We start from the raw sequence: 15,823 nt of genomic DNA, 5'->3' as shown, positions 1-15,823 counted from the left end.
GGGCACACCCAGCAAGACAGGGAGGAGTGCAAGAGACTCAAGGGGGTACTGCACCTCCTGACAGACGCAGTTCCTGCAGTAAGAAGGGCAGTGCAGGGCTCTGGTTCTTGTCCCAGCTCTCCGCAGCAGCCCGGAAGCCTTTCTGAGAGATCTCTAGGTTCTTACAGGAAATGAAGTTGGATGAGATGACAAAAATTTTCTACCCCTTCCTCTTCTAGATGCTACATGTTACACCTTTCTGAAAACCATAATTTAAAATAAGATTTACAGGTTGCCTATGGCTAAAAATTGAGCCTCAGAATTTTCACATAACCAAGCAACACAAAAACAGTGTGACTGATGGCCCTCAAGTGCTAAATGGATTCTATAGAAGAGAAAATGAGTCATTGTAATTGTTGATCAAGGATGCCCTATATAAATTAAAGAGAAATATATCTTAGAAAATGCAAATGCAATTATGAATGCATAAAGATTACCTCACTTTCTTTTTCTTTGATAACCATAAAAAAACCCAATGATTAAATAAGGCATAACGGGGTTGTGAGCATTTTAAAAATTATCTTTATGGAATGTCTAGATTACTCAGAGATATTTTAGATTGACTGCATTGTTTGAGATAGGTGAGTTTGTTTTCAAGAAGAAATGAGGGAGAGCTCATTGCTTTGTCTTTTGAAATGCATTGTATAGATTTTCATTTTAGATGTTGGAATAAATTTTATGAATACAAATTTGCTAAACAGTACATTGTTTAGATCAGCGTGGTTGGTCGAAGCTTCTCAAAATTGGTTTAGCATCTCCTCTTTACCCTTTAAAAAACTTCTCTATTGAATGAACTAATAAAGACATAAATGAAAGATACTTAGGAAGGCAATGTGCTCAATTATTTTAGTCTACATTAACTTGTAAAATAGCGAAGCACATTTCCGGAAGAAATCAATCATGCTATCATCATTATTGTTAAAATTCGGATTGTACACAAATTCTCTGTGGGCTAATTGGAATGCGGAACATTGTGAGTCCAGGTGCAGAGGTTTATTTATAGTAACACCATCCAACGAAAGCTGTCTGTTTCCAATAGACTAGCACCACGGTCTTGAAGTATTTTAACACATAAATATAATACAAGCAATCCTTAGCTAGCAAGAGTCCTCTGGGATGAATATGTGTGGGTTTATTTGCTCATTCTTTCAGTACTGCTTTATTGATTACTTAGCTGTGAGAGCCTCCCCACTGGGGATTGTCTAGAGAAGAGAGAGTTGTTGTTTCTGAAGGAAGTGGTGGTGTGAGAGACAAAACAAAGGGCACACGGGGTGATTAGTAGAGTTATGAGGTGCTGGACACAATTAGGGGATGCGGGTGACAGATTCTCCCCAGATGGTTTAGAGCTTTTTAAATCCAGAGCCTTTCATTTTAATTCTGGGAGGATTTGTTTGTTTGGTGGTTGGTTGGTTTGGGTTAATACACAAAACATTTCCTGGCTTCTTTTCTAACAGGATAGGAAATTTCTGGCTGCTGCTTTAATAGGATAGGAAATTTTGTTCCAAGGTTACAGTCTCTTGAAGGAGGTTAGCGTCTGCTTGTCTAAAATTGCTGCCCAATGTGCTCTGGTCCCAGCTCCTATGAACAGGTGAAGGGCATAAGTACAAAATGGGTAATGATGGCAGCTTGACACAGACTGGGCACTTACTATGAGCCGGGCACTTTGATAGGTGCTCTATGTCTATGGTCTAAGTCTCATAATCTTGTCGGGTGGTTCCTGTTTCCTCACACACAGAGGGTGAGTACCTGCAGCTGGGAGTTGGAACGGCCGCACTCTGTTGTAGGGGCTCCCCCACTAATACTCCTGTCAGCTGTGGGGAAGGACGTCTCTTTACTACATGTACCAGGGCAATGTCTACAAATTCTATTGAGGAGGCTAGCTACCCATTTTATGGACAGTCACTCTTGATGAAAGGCAGCTCTGATGGGTGTTGCCAGTTGCACCAAGTGACCTGGGGTCAAGGTGCAGTAGGCACTGCATAGCCCAGAGCTCTTGAACGTGATTGCTCTCAGGGTGAGACAGGTAACACATGTAAATGGCGTGGGACAGGTAGGCCTGGCACATGGGAAAGTGCATGCGCCTTCTAAACGGGCAGGCCCTACCTCGTGCCACCTGGTTGCTACCACAAGGGAACGCAGACCCAGTGGTGGCCTAGCTTCCAAGTCTTCTAGAAAAAATAAAAAGCCAGGCCTTTCTGATACTGTCTGTAGGCCACGAAACCTGTTTGTCGATGCAGCTCATCCCCTGCACATGGTACTCTTCTGATCCTTATAATTCGGCGGTTCTCAACCTGTGGGTCGCGACCCCTTTGGCGGTCGAACGACCTTTTCACAGGGGTCGCCTAAGACCATATCAGATATTTTCATTACGATTCATAACAGTAGCAAAATTACAGTTATGAAGTAGCAATGAAAATGATTTTATGGTTGGGTCACAACATGAGGAGCTGCATTTAAAGGGCCAGAAGGTTGAAAACCACTGTTCTAATTCCTCCTCATTCAGGTTTATTCGTTCTCTCTCTCCTCAAATTTTGATGTCAAACACTTGGGGAATTTTTAAAACCACACCCCACACCAATGAAATCTGAATCTCATGGACCCAGGAGATTCCAAGGTGCAGCCAAGTCCGAGGACCAGGCCCTGAAGCCTTGCTACTCAATGTGCCCCTCACATCATCACCATCATGCCCGTGGCAGATGCAGATTCTCAAGCCCCACCCCAGTACGACCGAGACAGACCCTGCAGCTTAGCAACATTCCCAGGTGATTCCCACACAGGTTAAAGTTTGGGAAGCATTGCCTAATAATTATCAAATAACAGGGTGAACCTCCCTTTTAAGCCTTAGGACAGAGGGTCTTAACCACAGTCACATTAAAATCACCAGTGTTTCAAACATGTCCCCGTGTCCCAGCCTGCCCTGGGAGAGTCTGATTTAATTGATCTGTGGTGAATCCTGGCATCAGCCTCTTTAAAAACTGTCCCAAAGTGAGTCTAATATGCCACAGAGTTGAAAACAACTAACTGCTTTAGTTCAGTTTCCTTCATTTTGTAGTTCTACGAACTTGTCTTCACCCAATAAATATTTCTACTATAAAGTTGTCTGATAGAGAAAGGTACATACCACATGGTCTCACTCATATGTGGCATCTAATGAGCAAAATAAACTGTTGAACAAAATAGATCCAGAGACATAGAAGCATGGAGCAGACTGACCAATCTCAGGGGGAAGGCAGGGGTGGGAGGGTGGGGAAAGATTAACCGGGAAACTTATATGCATGTATGCATAACCCATGGACACAGACAGTTGTGTGGTGAAGCCTGGGAGGGGCTGGTGAGAGGTGGAGGGGGTCAAAAGGGATGGGGGGGGGGGGGGAAGGGGGACATCTATAATACTTTCAACAATAAAGATAGATTTTTTAAAAAATAAAAAGTTGTTTGATAATTCATATTTTAAAAGGCTCTGGGAGAGTTTTGCCTACTACGGAAACTATGTAAGCAGTTATATCTAGGTCTGAATGTTTTGATTTCTTATGCTAATTAACTCCTTAACTGCCACTTTTGAAGATGGGTTTAAGAGTTGGTCTGCCCTCTTTGTAAACAGGCAGACCTTTACTCTCTGGTTTTCAGTCTGTCTACACAGCAAAGTCATCTGGGGCCTTTCCAAAGAACTAGGATGCCTGGATGCAACCACATTCACTGTGTTTTCACAGAACTCAGATGTGTCGGCTGAGGCGAAGGGCAGAACCCATGCACCAGTCCCCCAAACACAGGCCAGTAAGAAACCAGGTATCTTGCCTGAGGGAACTTAGAGATCACCTGCAATAAATCAAATCACTCCTGTTTCTCCAGCTGGAGAAAGGAGATAACATATCTTCTGTTACTTGTGAGAGAACTTCATGTAGTGTTTATAAAACGCTTTGCACAGTGTCACCTGTCAATACTCTCAAAGCCTAATCCGTCTGGGCAGGGCTTCTCCTGGCAGAAGACATTCATCTTAAATGGGGTATATCAGGACTTTGGCTCCCCTTTCTTTGACTTCTACCCAAATCAAAGCAGCCTTTTTAAATGAACTAGTTGCATTGCTTTTAAGCATAAAGATATGAAATAACTGCCTTTTCCTATGCAGATGGCATGGCTTACCATAAAGAACCAGAAGTGTATCCAATAAGCCAAATGTTCCCCATTGATGTGAAAATGAGTCTCCCCCCACCCCCACCCCCAGACAATCTGAGCAATTCAACTGAGCAATTCAGTTTATTCGGTGTTGTGGGGTATGCCGGAAAGCTAAACCATGTGCATGAGCAAGCAATCCAGTGTACTTTAAGATTCTTTCTAAGATGCTTTGGTCATAGTGGCCAACAGGTTACACATTTTATTCAGGTTTAATGGGTTAATTTATCTGTGTCACATGCTACAGTGGCTTCCTATCTTCCTGTCATAGAGGTTAAAAAGAAAAGCTCACATTTATAGGGCACCTTGGATATAAATCAAGAGAAAGCTTGTCTAAGAGAAATAACATGTTCAAATGCCCTGCCTGGCCCAGGGGGCTGGAAAGATCCCTGGAGCTTACTTAGGTGGGTGCTTGGCACAGAACACCTGCGCTCGAGGCTCTCTGGCGCCCCCTTGGGGCACACTGTGGTAATAAGGCTCAACCTGGCTTAAGACAGCGGCTCAGCTCATGTTTTCTTAGGTATCTTCCACATAGTCTTCATTTCGGAAAGTAAAGAAAGTCCCTGCCTTTGTAGAGTTTAAACTCTGGTGGCATCTCAGATTTCATTTCTAAACATGGGTCCGATCATCTAGAAGCCGTTTGAAGAAAATGAAAATACTAGATCTCTTCTCATGGAGATCTTTCCAACAGTCCTTTGGGAGTCCGTTTTAATGAAGGTTCTTAGGTGTTTTTCCCTGGTTTTCTCTTCTTGTTTGTGGAAAGATATATATCTTTTGTGTTCATTGTAATAAATCTAGATACATTAAGAGATCGTGAATGCTTAAGTAGAAATTAGAGAATTCTCCAGTAAATTCAACCTTAGAAGCTACCTCCCCCAGTTTCCTTTTCAGAGGAGATAGTGAGATGCAAACTTACCCTCCCAGCTGCCATCTGTTCAGTGGGCTTCAGTGTCTCCCTAACCAGGCCCCATGGAGGCCTCAAAGTTCCCCAAAGCTTTGAGGGGATATTGTTTACTTGGCAACTGAGAAGCTTAAAGGCCCAGTAGCCTCAAATATAGAAAAACTGAGTCAGGCTTTCAAAAATGAAGACTCATTACTTATTGTTTATAAAAATGTAGATTTATAAGTCAAAGTTACTTTTTGAATTAGCATGCCTACTATTTTTAGCTCACAAGAAGCATATACTAGTACTATTTGATATAAGTTCCTAAGCGGATCTTAAACTACTCATTTGTGTTCTTTATGAAGGCATACATTTGACCATTTGTATTTTTATCAAATTATCTCATGTGGTTCCGATGGCAGTGGTTGCATATCAGAAAACACTGAGAATCAGTGCCCTAGGGCTTGAAGGATGGCCCAGAAAGCTTTAGGGTGCTAACTTGTCTGCAAGAAAACATTTCCCTTTAGCTTAGCTCTCAGAGAGAGGTCCCATTTCTGTAAAGGCTAAGTTCCCTGCACAATTATATACCGAGCATGTCTTGAAGGCCTACTTGTGCTAATAGATTCGGGCTGACTGGAAATGGCTAAGTCATCTCCAGCATGAAGCTGTTTCCTTTGTAGGTGTTCCTACTTAGTCATGGTGCTCAAACATGAGCCATCCATGCTGGGGGCGGGGGGGCGGGGGCGGATCTTTAAGACTTAATAGGCTTCCAAACCTCTGACAGACGCTACCCTGAGGATCTGGAACATTATTCCCTGAAAATGCCTTCCAAGTGGAGGTTTCACTGCAAAGGATACTTTTTGGCTTTACAATTAGCAAAACAAATTTTTCTTGCTTCCAGCATCAAAATGAACACATAAAAATGAAAAATCTCAGTTTACAGATTCTAAACAGATATGCAAATCCTGAAGATTCTTTGTTGCTAGTTTAAGGTATATTCTAATATCTGCTTAAACAGTGATGCTTCAAGCGTGGTCATGAGCTAATATGGGAAGTAGACCAAGGTACTCTCTCGTCTCTGCTTCCTGATTCTCCTCTACCTGGGAAAGTGTTCATTTCTACCTTCCTCTGGCCCCAGAGCCTGTGGGAGCTGAGCGCTCTGCTTTGTGTTCACAAACCTGCCTTTCTTAGCTGCTAATAGCAACTTACAAATAGAAGTAGGTGTTTTACCTCTTCCTGGGGCTTTTGCATTTTGAGGATGGAAGGTTTTGTGCTATTCAGGAAGGATGATGAATATTTGCAAAAGTTCAGAAAATATTCCTGGGCAGCAAAGGGGTTTCCCCTGAAATCAAAATCCCCAGACTATTTCTTCCCTCTGAGAAATCACGCTGACCTTTGTTCTTCCTTCCTTAGTCTTCTCATAATATGGTAGCTATAAAAATGCCATCTTAATCATCAAGGGACACTAAAATGTGTCTCTGAATGCATGTTACTTTTATTTTCCCTTTACAGTTTCTTAAAGCAAATTAAACACATGAATATGGATTTATGCAAATTCATATGAATAGATAATGATGTATATATGAACATATTGCCATATTTTCTGTAAATTGCTATAAAATGGAGATTACTTTCAAGTAGTGGGTTTTGCATGAACTACTTAAATTATTGTGCAAGAAAGAGTGTGTGGAAGAGAGGGGGACAGAGAGAAATATTGATGTGAGAGAAACAAATCAATTGGTTGCTTCCTGCATGTGCCCTAACCAGGGCCTGGGCTGGGGAAGAGCCTCCAGCCTGCCCTTGACCGGAATCAAACCTGGGACCCTTTGGTCCGCAGGCTGACGCTCTATCCACTGAGCCAAACCGGCTAGGGCAGTGGTTGGCAAACTGCGGCTCGCGAGCCACATGCAGCTCTTTGGCCCCTTGAGTGTGGCTCTTCCACAAAATACCACGTGTGGGCGCGCATGTACAGTGCGATTGAAACTTCGTGGCCCATGCGCAGGAGTCAGTATTTTGTGGAAGAGCCACACTCAAGGGGCCAAAGAGCCGCATGTGGCTCGCGAGCCGCAGTTTGCTAACCACTGGTCTAGAGCATATGTTCATTCTTATCCATTTTTTGGATAAGATATGTATGTCTCCACAGAAACTGTATAAGGAAAATAAAAGTAGGGCAATGGAGACATACATATCATGTTGAAACTATGTTTCAGGTAAAAAAGGCAAAAAAAGAGCCGTACTAGCAAATAAAACACTGACGATTCCTTTTGTAAGCTCGTCAGATATTGGTGCACTGAAATGTACTTTGTCATTTTTGTTCCTCAAAGAGTTTTGTTTTTATTTTGAAAGTTTCTATTGGAGAGAGAGCAATGGAAGAGATAAGCCACTTTCACATACTCCATATGTTTTTAATTCAGAGCTTAGCATGTTTGGCATGTTGCAGGCCCTCCCTCGATGGGTGTTCGTTGATTCCTTTGGGAGGTACTGAAATGCGGGGTGGAAAACGCACTGGATTAGTACTGCCCCTGGCAGGATATATGAGACCAGGACAGTCACCTCAACCAGGCGCACAGGCTTATTAACTTGTAGGTTTACCCGGCGTGCAGTTATTCAGTCAGAAAATGTTACAGTTGATAGAGAAATCACGTATTGTTCGACATAGCCCCTCTTTTCCAGAGGACTCTGAGCCCCAGATGGATCGATGATTTGCTCTGTAATTAGGAGCAAAACTATGTCACTTATTGTCATCTCAGCTCTTAATTGCATGCTTTCACTACAACCCTGACATTTCTGTAGAGTATAGCCTGGTTCTAATAGTTTTGAGTTCACATTTTATCCCCTCAACTCTGTGTGCATAGAATTTAATGATATTCCCATTTGACAGATGAGAAAAAAATGAGGGTTAGAGAAGTTGTGACTCATTCAAGAACATGTCCATCGTAGTCGAAGCACTTTCTCGTTTGCTCTTTATGGTGTTACTTCTTGTTGAGGGTGCCATGTCCCTAGGTCTCTAGCCTGAACTTTTGTTAAGGTGCTTTTATTGGAAATGTTTGGATCTCCTGTCTAATCTTTGAAAAATAAAGTGAACTTCAGTCTGGTTCTAAAACTTGAGGAGTTTTATTTAAAACTAGAGGCCCGGTGCATGAAAATTCATGCACTGGAGTTGGGGGGGGGGGGGTTCCTTAGCCCAGCCTGCCCCCTCTCACAGTCTGGGAGCCTTCAGGGGCAGGAGGCAACCCAGCGATCAGGGGAAGCTGATGCCCCCATCACACCTCTGCTGCTGCCACTGCTGGAAGCGCAAGCCTCAGCTGGACCTGGTTAACTGAGCCTCGGGCCGGCCCTGGGCGGCTGAGTTGCCACCATCCAAGGCTTTCCTGCGCCTCAGGCCAGCCTGGGCAGCTGGGCAGCCGCCATCTGAGGCTTGCCTGCACCTCGGGCCGGCCCTGGGCAGCGATTGCCACCATCTGCAGCTTGCCTGAGCCTCAGTCAGTGGGGGTTGCAGGAGGACCCAAGGCCCCCGCAGGGCTGAGAGGACTCCGGCAGCAGGCACGCAGAGCAGGCGCCCGGCTGAGGAATGACATGAGTTACAACTTCCAGTTTGTTGGACACCACGGTCAGGCTTCAGCTTCGGGGGTGGGAGGAAGCGAGGGATGGGCAGCTCATTGGAGGAGCCTGAGCGAGCTGTCGGTCAGTGGGGGGTGCAGGAGGACCTGAGGCCACTGGCGGGGCTGAGGGGACTCCAGCGGCAGGCAAGTGGAGCAGCAGGCCTGCCCCCACAGTGTGATGGTCAATTTGCATATTACCTCTTTTATCATATAGGATTAAACCAGATCAACCGACAAAAAAATGGATAAGAATGAACATATGCCCTGGCTGGTTTGGCTCAGTGGATAGAGCATCAGCCTGTGGCTCAAAGGGTCCCAGGTTCGATTCCGGTCAAGGGCAGGTACCTCGGTTGCAGGCTCTTCCCCAGCCCGGGCCCTGGTCAGGGCACATGCAGGAAGCAACCAATTGATGTGTTTCTCTCACATCGATATTTCTCTCTTTCCCTCTCTCTTCCACTCTCTCTAAAAATCAATGGAAAAATATCCTTGGGTGAGGATTTTTTTTTTTTTTTTTTTTATTAAATCTTTATTGTTCAGATTATTACATTTGTTCCTTTTTTTTCCCCCCCATAACTCCCCTCCTCCCAGTTCCCGCCCCACCCTCCGCCCTCACTCCCCACCCACTGTCCTCATCCATAGGTGCACGATTTTTGTCCAGTCTCTTCCCACATCTCCCACACCCCTTTCCCCCCCAAGAATAGTCAGTCCATTCCCTTTCTATGTCCCTGATTCTATTATAATCAACAGTTCATTCTGTTCATCAGATTATTTATTCACTTGATTCTTAGATTCACTTGTTGATAGATGCATATTTGTTGTTCATAATTTGTATCTTTACCTTTTTCTTCCTCTTCCTCTTCTTAAAGGATACCTTTCAGCATTTCATATAATCCTGGTTTGGTGGTGATGAACTCCTTTAGCTTTTCCTTATCTGTGAAGCTCTTTATCTGACCTTCAATTCTGAATGATAGCTTTGCTGGATAAAGTAATCTTGGTTGTAGTTTCTTGGCATTCATCACTTTGAATATTTCTTGCCACTCCCTTCTGGCCTGCAAAGTTTCTGTTGAGAAATCAGCTGACAGTCGTATGGGTACTCCCTTGTAGGTAACTGAGTTACTTTCTCTTGCTGTTTTTAAGATTCTCTCTTTATCTTTTGCTCTTGGCATTTTAATTATGATGTGTCTTGGTGTGGTCCTCTTTGGATTCCTTTTGTTTGGGGTTCTCCGCGCTTCTTGGACCTGTAAGTCCATTTCTTTCACCAGGTGGGGGAAGTTTTCTGTCATTATTTCTTCAAATAGGTTTTCAATATCTTGCTCTCTCTCATCTTCTGGCACCCCTATAATTCTGATGTTGGTACGCTTGAAGCTGTCCCAGAGGCTCCTTACACTATCCTCGCATTTTTGGATTCTTTTTTCATTTTGCTTTTCCCGTTGGATGTTTTTTGCTTCCTCGCATTTCAAATCATTGACTTGATTCTTGCGCTCCTCTGGTCTGCTGTCGGGCGTCTGTTTAATATTCGTTATTTCAGACCGTGTGTGCTTAATTTCTAGTTGGTTCCCCAATATAAGATCGAGGGTCTTATTAGTTTTCGTGTAGATCTCATTAAGTCTATCGGCAGCTTCTAAACAGTTCTTGAGAGACCTTAAAAGTGTGGTTCTGAACTCTATTTCTTCCATTGACAATTTTGTCCTGTTTCTTTGTCTCCGCATTTTGTTATGCTTCTTTGGTGCACCCCCTAGTGGTCTTTGTTCGCAGTCTTATAGATAAATCTTGATTGTTGTAGCTAATTCCAGGGAGGGTTTGACCTCCAGGCCAAGTGGCTATGAGAATCAGCTGTGTCAGCAGTGAGAGAACTTCTGTCCTCTAGGGAGGTGCTAATCTAGCCTTTGCCTGAGGCTATCCGGTAAATGCCTCTGTGCAGGGCTTGGGCAGGGCGGGTCGCACAGGATCAACAGGGTGGGCCGGAGAGGGAGAGAGCAGTTATGGTGGCTCTCAGTCCTGTCCCCAGGGGCTCTGCCTCTCTGAGTCCCAGCACCCGCCACAAAGCTCAGAGAGAAAGCTGCACTCGCTCTGACCGAAGCCAGACAGTCCGCTTCTCCCGTTTGAGCCTGGGTCCCTAAAGACTCGCCTGTATCTGGAGCTCAGAGTCTGCGACTCCCTCCCGATTGAAAACAACAACCGCGCCCTCCGCCGCCAGCCCGCTCCGCGCACTCCGCACCTCAGAATTTGACTTCAGCACTGCGCCTCCTCTGAGTGTCCGTATGCGTTTCTCTTTCCTCCTAGTTGTAGGACTTCCACTCAGCCAGCGTTCCTGTGGTTCTGGGCGATGTCCGTTCTGTGTTTTAGTTTCACTTTTGAAGTAGTTGTTCAAAGCAGCAAACTCCGGCGTTAACCTATGCCGCCATCTTGGTTCTCCCGGGTGAGGATTTTTTTAAAAATGAACATATGTATCCCTAGTAGTTAAAATAAATAGGCTTCAGCATTCTGGAATTTGTTAGCCTGGCATTTTAAAGTTTGAGAGCATAATCTCAAACTATCACTGTTTTGATATTTTTATTGTTGTTTTTGTGAATAAAAAAAACTAATCGGTTGACATTTTTAAAATTTAAAATGGAAGAATGAAAAGGGGGAAAAAAGTTTCCAAGTTTTAAAGCAAAGCATTCAAAAGGGGTTCTTAAGTGAAGCTAATTCTCACCTTCATGTAATATGTTCTCTTTTCCTCCAAAAGATAACAGTGTTGGCTCGCAAGTCTTAGTGGGGAAAAGGCCAGGCGGCTAGAGAGCTTGAGAAGCAAGAAAGACTTTGCAGCTTCCCTTCTAAAGTATGAGCCTTCCTGCTGCAATGAAGCCAGACAGACGTTCATTCGTAACGGTGCCTAGGAATTTGTTTCATGTGAATGGTAGAGCAAAAGCTAATTATATTGTTACACCCAGACATACACCAAAGAGGATCATGTTTCACCCTTCATGTTGAAAATATTCCCAGGGGATTTAGACTGAATTAGGGAGAGTACTGGGTCAATGCTCGCATCTTACTGCTGAGGAAGCAAAGATTTAAGAAGGAGTTGGGTGTCTTGTCCAAGTTGTCACACACACATGCCACGCTGGAGCCAAAACCCCGCTTTCCCGCCTCCCTTCCTGGGCCACTGTGTTACTACAACAAACTGTGTTCCTATGTAAGGTCGTCAGTAGCCAGTAAACAGGTGCCCGGAATCATTTCACCCGGGACATGTGCACGATGGACAAAACTGCGTTTCTGTGAAGGATGACGGATGTACAATCAACAAGTCACGGATGCCACTTACTGTTGACAGAAGGAGATGCGCTCTGATGGAAACCTGGGAAATGAAGGTGGGATTTTCCACCTGAATTGCCAGCAAGGCAGCTTTAGGAACAGCAGTACGTGCTGGAGGAAGTCTGGACGGGACTGACCGCCAGATGACCCTAGGGCTGGACTGGGGCCATCCAAGGCTCCGTAACTCCTCCCTATCCTTGCAACTTATATTCCGCCACAGTTCCCACAGCCCAAGCTGTTTCAAGGATGTAACCCGGAGAGAGTAAAGTGTGGAGACCATCTTGACTGAACCCAGGTAAGGCCTCCACATATATAGTATTTTTAAGGTTCTGGCAGGTGGGTGTGGAGATGTACTGGTCTTGCTGTCGCCTAAGACAAGCCTCATACTCAGTTCCCTTGCTTATTAGAACTGCCGCCTACCAATCAGGAGTGGTCTGCCTCTTTCTTCAGTCACTTCACACCCTTTTTACAAAGCAACAGTATGATATGTTGTTTTGGGGTAAATTTAGCAAAATATCGGCAAAAAGGTTTTTTCCAGATTTTTAAACCAAATGGTAGAAATTTGAAGGACAGGCTTACGCACATACAGGATAGAGTCTCTGTGGTGTTTACCCAAGAAAGTAGAGCCACTTTTAAACCACTGGGGACAAAAAAGGAATTTCTGTTCTTTTAAAGATCCTTAGAGAAGGGTTGTATTTGATGATTTGCTCCAATGTTTGACCACATATTAGGAACTTTTAAACCCAACATATCACATGGCAAGGTTTAAGCATGTGTGATGCAAAAAATTGGGGTACATAAGACTCATTCTTTCTATTATTCTTATGCGTTACTACCATTCCTTAGTCTCTTTTCATAACTTTTTCTGTTTTCTAGAAATATTATTTTTAAGACTATTTTTTTAGAGGAGCTTTGGTTTATCAAAAAATTGAGAGGGTAGTCAGAGATGTCCCATATACCCGCTGCCTAGTCATCCCCCATCATCAACACCACTTACCAGAATGATACCGCTTCCTTTTTTTAAACCAAGGGTGAACTTACACTGACACATCATAATTGCCCAAAGTTCGTCGTGTACCTTAAGGTTCTCTCATTATACTGTACATTGCATGAGTTTGGACAAATATTAAATTACATTCATCCATCATTCTAATGTCATACAGAATATTCTCACAACCCCAAAACCCTCTGTGCTCTGCTCCTTCGTCCTCCCCCAGGCCCTACGCCCACCCCGGTGCACGCTTCCTGACCCTTGGCAACCACTGGTCTTTTTATTGTCCCCATAGTTTTGCCTTTTCTAGAATGTCATATAGTTGGAGTCATCCAGTGTATGCCTTTTCACATTGGCTTCTTTTACTTCGTAATATGCATTTAAGATTCACCCATGTAGTTTTCAGGGCTTGATAGCGCACTTTTTTTTCCCCTTTTTTCTTTTCTTTTTTTAGCACTGAGTAACATTCCATTGTCTGGTCACATTCCATTCCATTGTCTGGATGTATCACAGTTTATTCATCTACCAGAGGACATCCGGACCCTGAGCCCAGGCGCGGCGAGTGGCGGGGTGCAGCCGGCTCACTGACAGTGTGTGCACTCCTGCTTTAGGTGGAGATGGAGAGGTCTGTAGGGTTCAGCCCCGTCTTCTTGCTCTTGCTTCTGCTTTGGGAACCGGCTGCTCCACTCTGTGCTATCTCAGCTATAAATTCACAGTCACTCCTAATGGACAACCATGGTGTGAAATTCAAGGCCAAGTCAATGGAAACACATTCCTTCATTATACCTGTAGTAGGTCAAACCCATCAGTGTTCTGGAGATGAATGCCACACAGGCCTGGAATCAACAGAGAGACGCTCTGAAATACGTGATGGAAGAGCTCATGAAGATCCTGCTGGACATTAAAGCAGGGAGGATTGCAACCAGGAACCCTCCCTCCCTACAGGGCAGCATGATGTGTCAGCAGGAGTCCAGTGGATGCACCAGCGCATCCTGGGAGTTTGCGTTGGATCGACAGATATCTCTCCACTTTGACTCAAAGAATGGAAACTGGACACTGTTGCATGGGGAAGGCAGACTGTTAAAACATTGGCGAGTGGCAGAGCTATGACCGATCTCCTTGTTAGGACCTCAACTGGAGACTGTAGGAAGTGGCTTAAACAAGTTTCGTGTCCCCAGGATGAAGTTCTGAGCACAAAAGCTGCATCAGCCACTGCCACAGCCCCAGCCCCAGCCCTGTCCAAGGCCACAGCCAGCAAGCGCACCACTTCCCTCCTCCCTGTGATCCTCGCCGGCTGGGTCATCGCTGGCATCGTAGGCTGGAGCCTTTACAGTAACAGGCTGCCGATGCAGCCAAGGAGGCCCTGAGAGAGTGGACTACCTCAGCGACTCTGCCTTTGCTTGGCTGCCTCTGGGTGACCTGCTGCTCATTTTTGAACACCCGGAGTTCAAACCTTCTGACCAGAGACCGGGTCAGATCAGGATGAGACAGTAGATGCAGCACCTCATGTCCATCAGTGCATTTGCTGATGATCCTCTTCGGGGCTTTTTAAACATATCATGCCACTTTCTCTGGTGCTGAGATGTAATTCCTACACTTAAACATTAATAGCTTCAATAAGAAATCTCAACAGGGTGGGCCGGAGAGAGCAGTTATGGCGGCTCTCAGTCCTCTCCCCAGGGGATCTGCCTGAGTCCCAGCACCCGCTGCAAAGCTCGGAGAGAAAGCTGCACTCGCTCTGACTGAAGCCAGACAGTCCCGCTTCTCCCGTTTGAGTCTGGGTCCCTAAAGACTCGCCCGGATCTGGAGCTCAGAGTCTGCGACTCCCTCCCGATTGAAAACGCCAACCGGGCCCTCCGCCGCCAGCCCGCTCCGCGCACTCCACACCTCAGAATTTGACTTCAGCACTGCGCCTCCTCTGAGTGTCCGTGTGCGTTTCTCTTTCCTCCTAGTTGTAGGACTTCCACTCAGCCAGCGTTCCTGTGGTTCTGGGTGATGTCCCTTCCGTTTTTTGGTTTCACTTTTGAAGTAGTTGTTCAAAGCAGCAAACTCCGGCGTTAACCTATGTCGCCATCTTGGTTCTCCTCTCAACAAAGAGAACATTTTCCATCTTCTTTGTGGAAGATCAGATACATCTTGGCATCATGACTTTTCATGTAAATAATATTGCCAAAAAGTGCCAGACCTCAGGGCTTCTTTCTGTGTCCTCAAAATCAGTCATCTATTTTAAAAGAACAAAGTCAGATTTATGACTGTTCCCGTTAATAGCTTATAATAGTGTGATGAAATTTAAATAAACATCTTTATATTCTAAAAAACTTTTAAAAAATTAAATCAATAGAAACATATTTAAAAGGTCAGTTTTATCTGTTAACCTCATTTTTTTTTCTTTGCTGCTGATTATCTTCATATGGCCAGTAATCAGTGATTGTTTGCTCAAATTTAAGAATAAAAAACTGATTAGACCAAGTACTTTGTATGGGTTTCTTCTGTTGTCTGTGAACCTGTGCTTTTCTCGTAGTGGTTTCCCCTGAATGAGGGGCTGACTGGAATCTCCCTTCCTCTCCTTTCATTTCCCTTTGAGTCAGCCTTGTTGATTGATGAGCTTTGTGGTCAGAGGCAGAGCACTGCCTAGGGAATTAGGAGTTCTCTCAGTTCTAGAATGAGGACTGCTGGGATATCCACACCCACACAAGACCTGTAGCTTTTTCTAAGCAGCTCTTTACAGTTTGTTTAGAAAAGGTTAAGTGTGTTTTATGATGGGGAGAGGTAAGCACTGTGTGTGTGTGTGTGTGTGTGTGTGTGTGTGTGTGTGTGTGTTGGCGGCGGGGGTGGAAGGCGTGT

General features: G+C 44.6%; 1 pseudogene; it reads left to right on the top strand.

Annotated features, from left to right (window-relative positions):
• Nucleotides 1–11,121: 11,121 nt before the first annotated feature.
• On the top strand, nt 11,122–15,430 carry LOC132233293 (UL16-binding protein 2-like; annotated as a pseudogene).
• Nucleotides 15,431–15,823: the final 393 nt, after the last annotated feature.

The sequence above is a fragment of the Myotis daubentonii genome, chromosome 4 (genome assembly GCF_963259705.1).
Source record: "Myotis daubentonii chromosome 4, mMyoDau2.1, whole genome shotgun sequence".
In the NCBI taxonomy this organism is placed as follows: domain Eukaryota; kingdom Metazoa; phylum Chordata; class Mammalia; order Chiroptera; family Vespertilionidae; genus Myotis; species Myotis daubentonii.
This window is presented reverse-complemented; position numbering and strand designations above follow the sequence as displayed.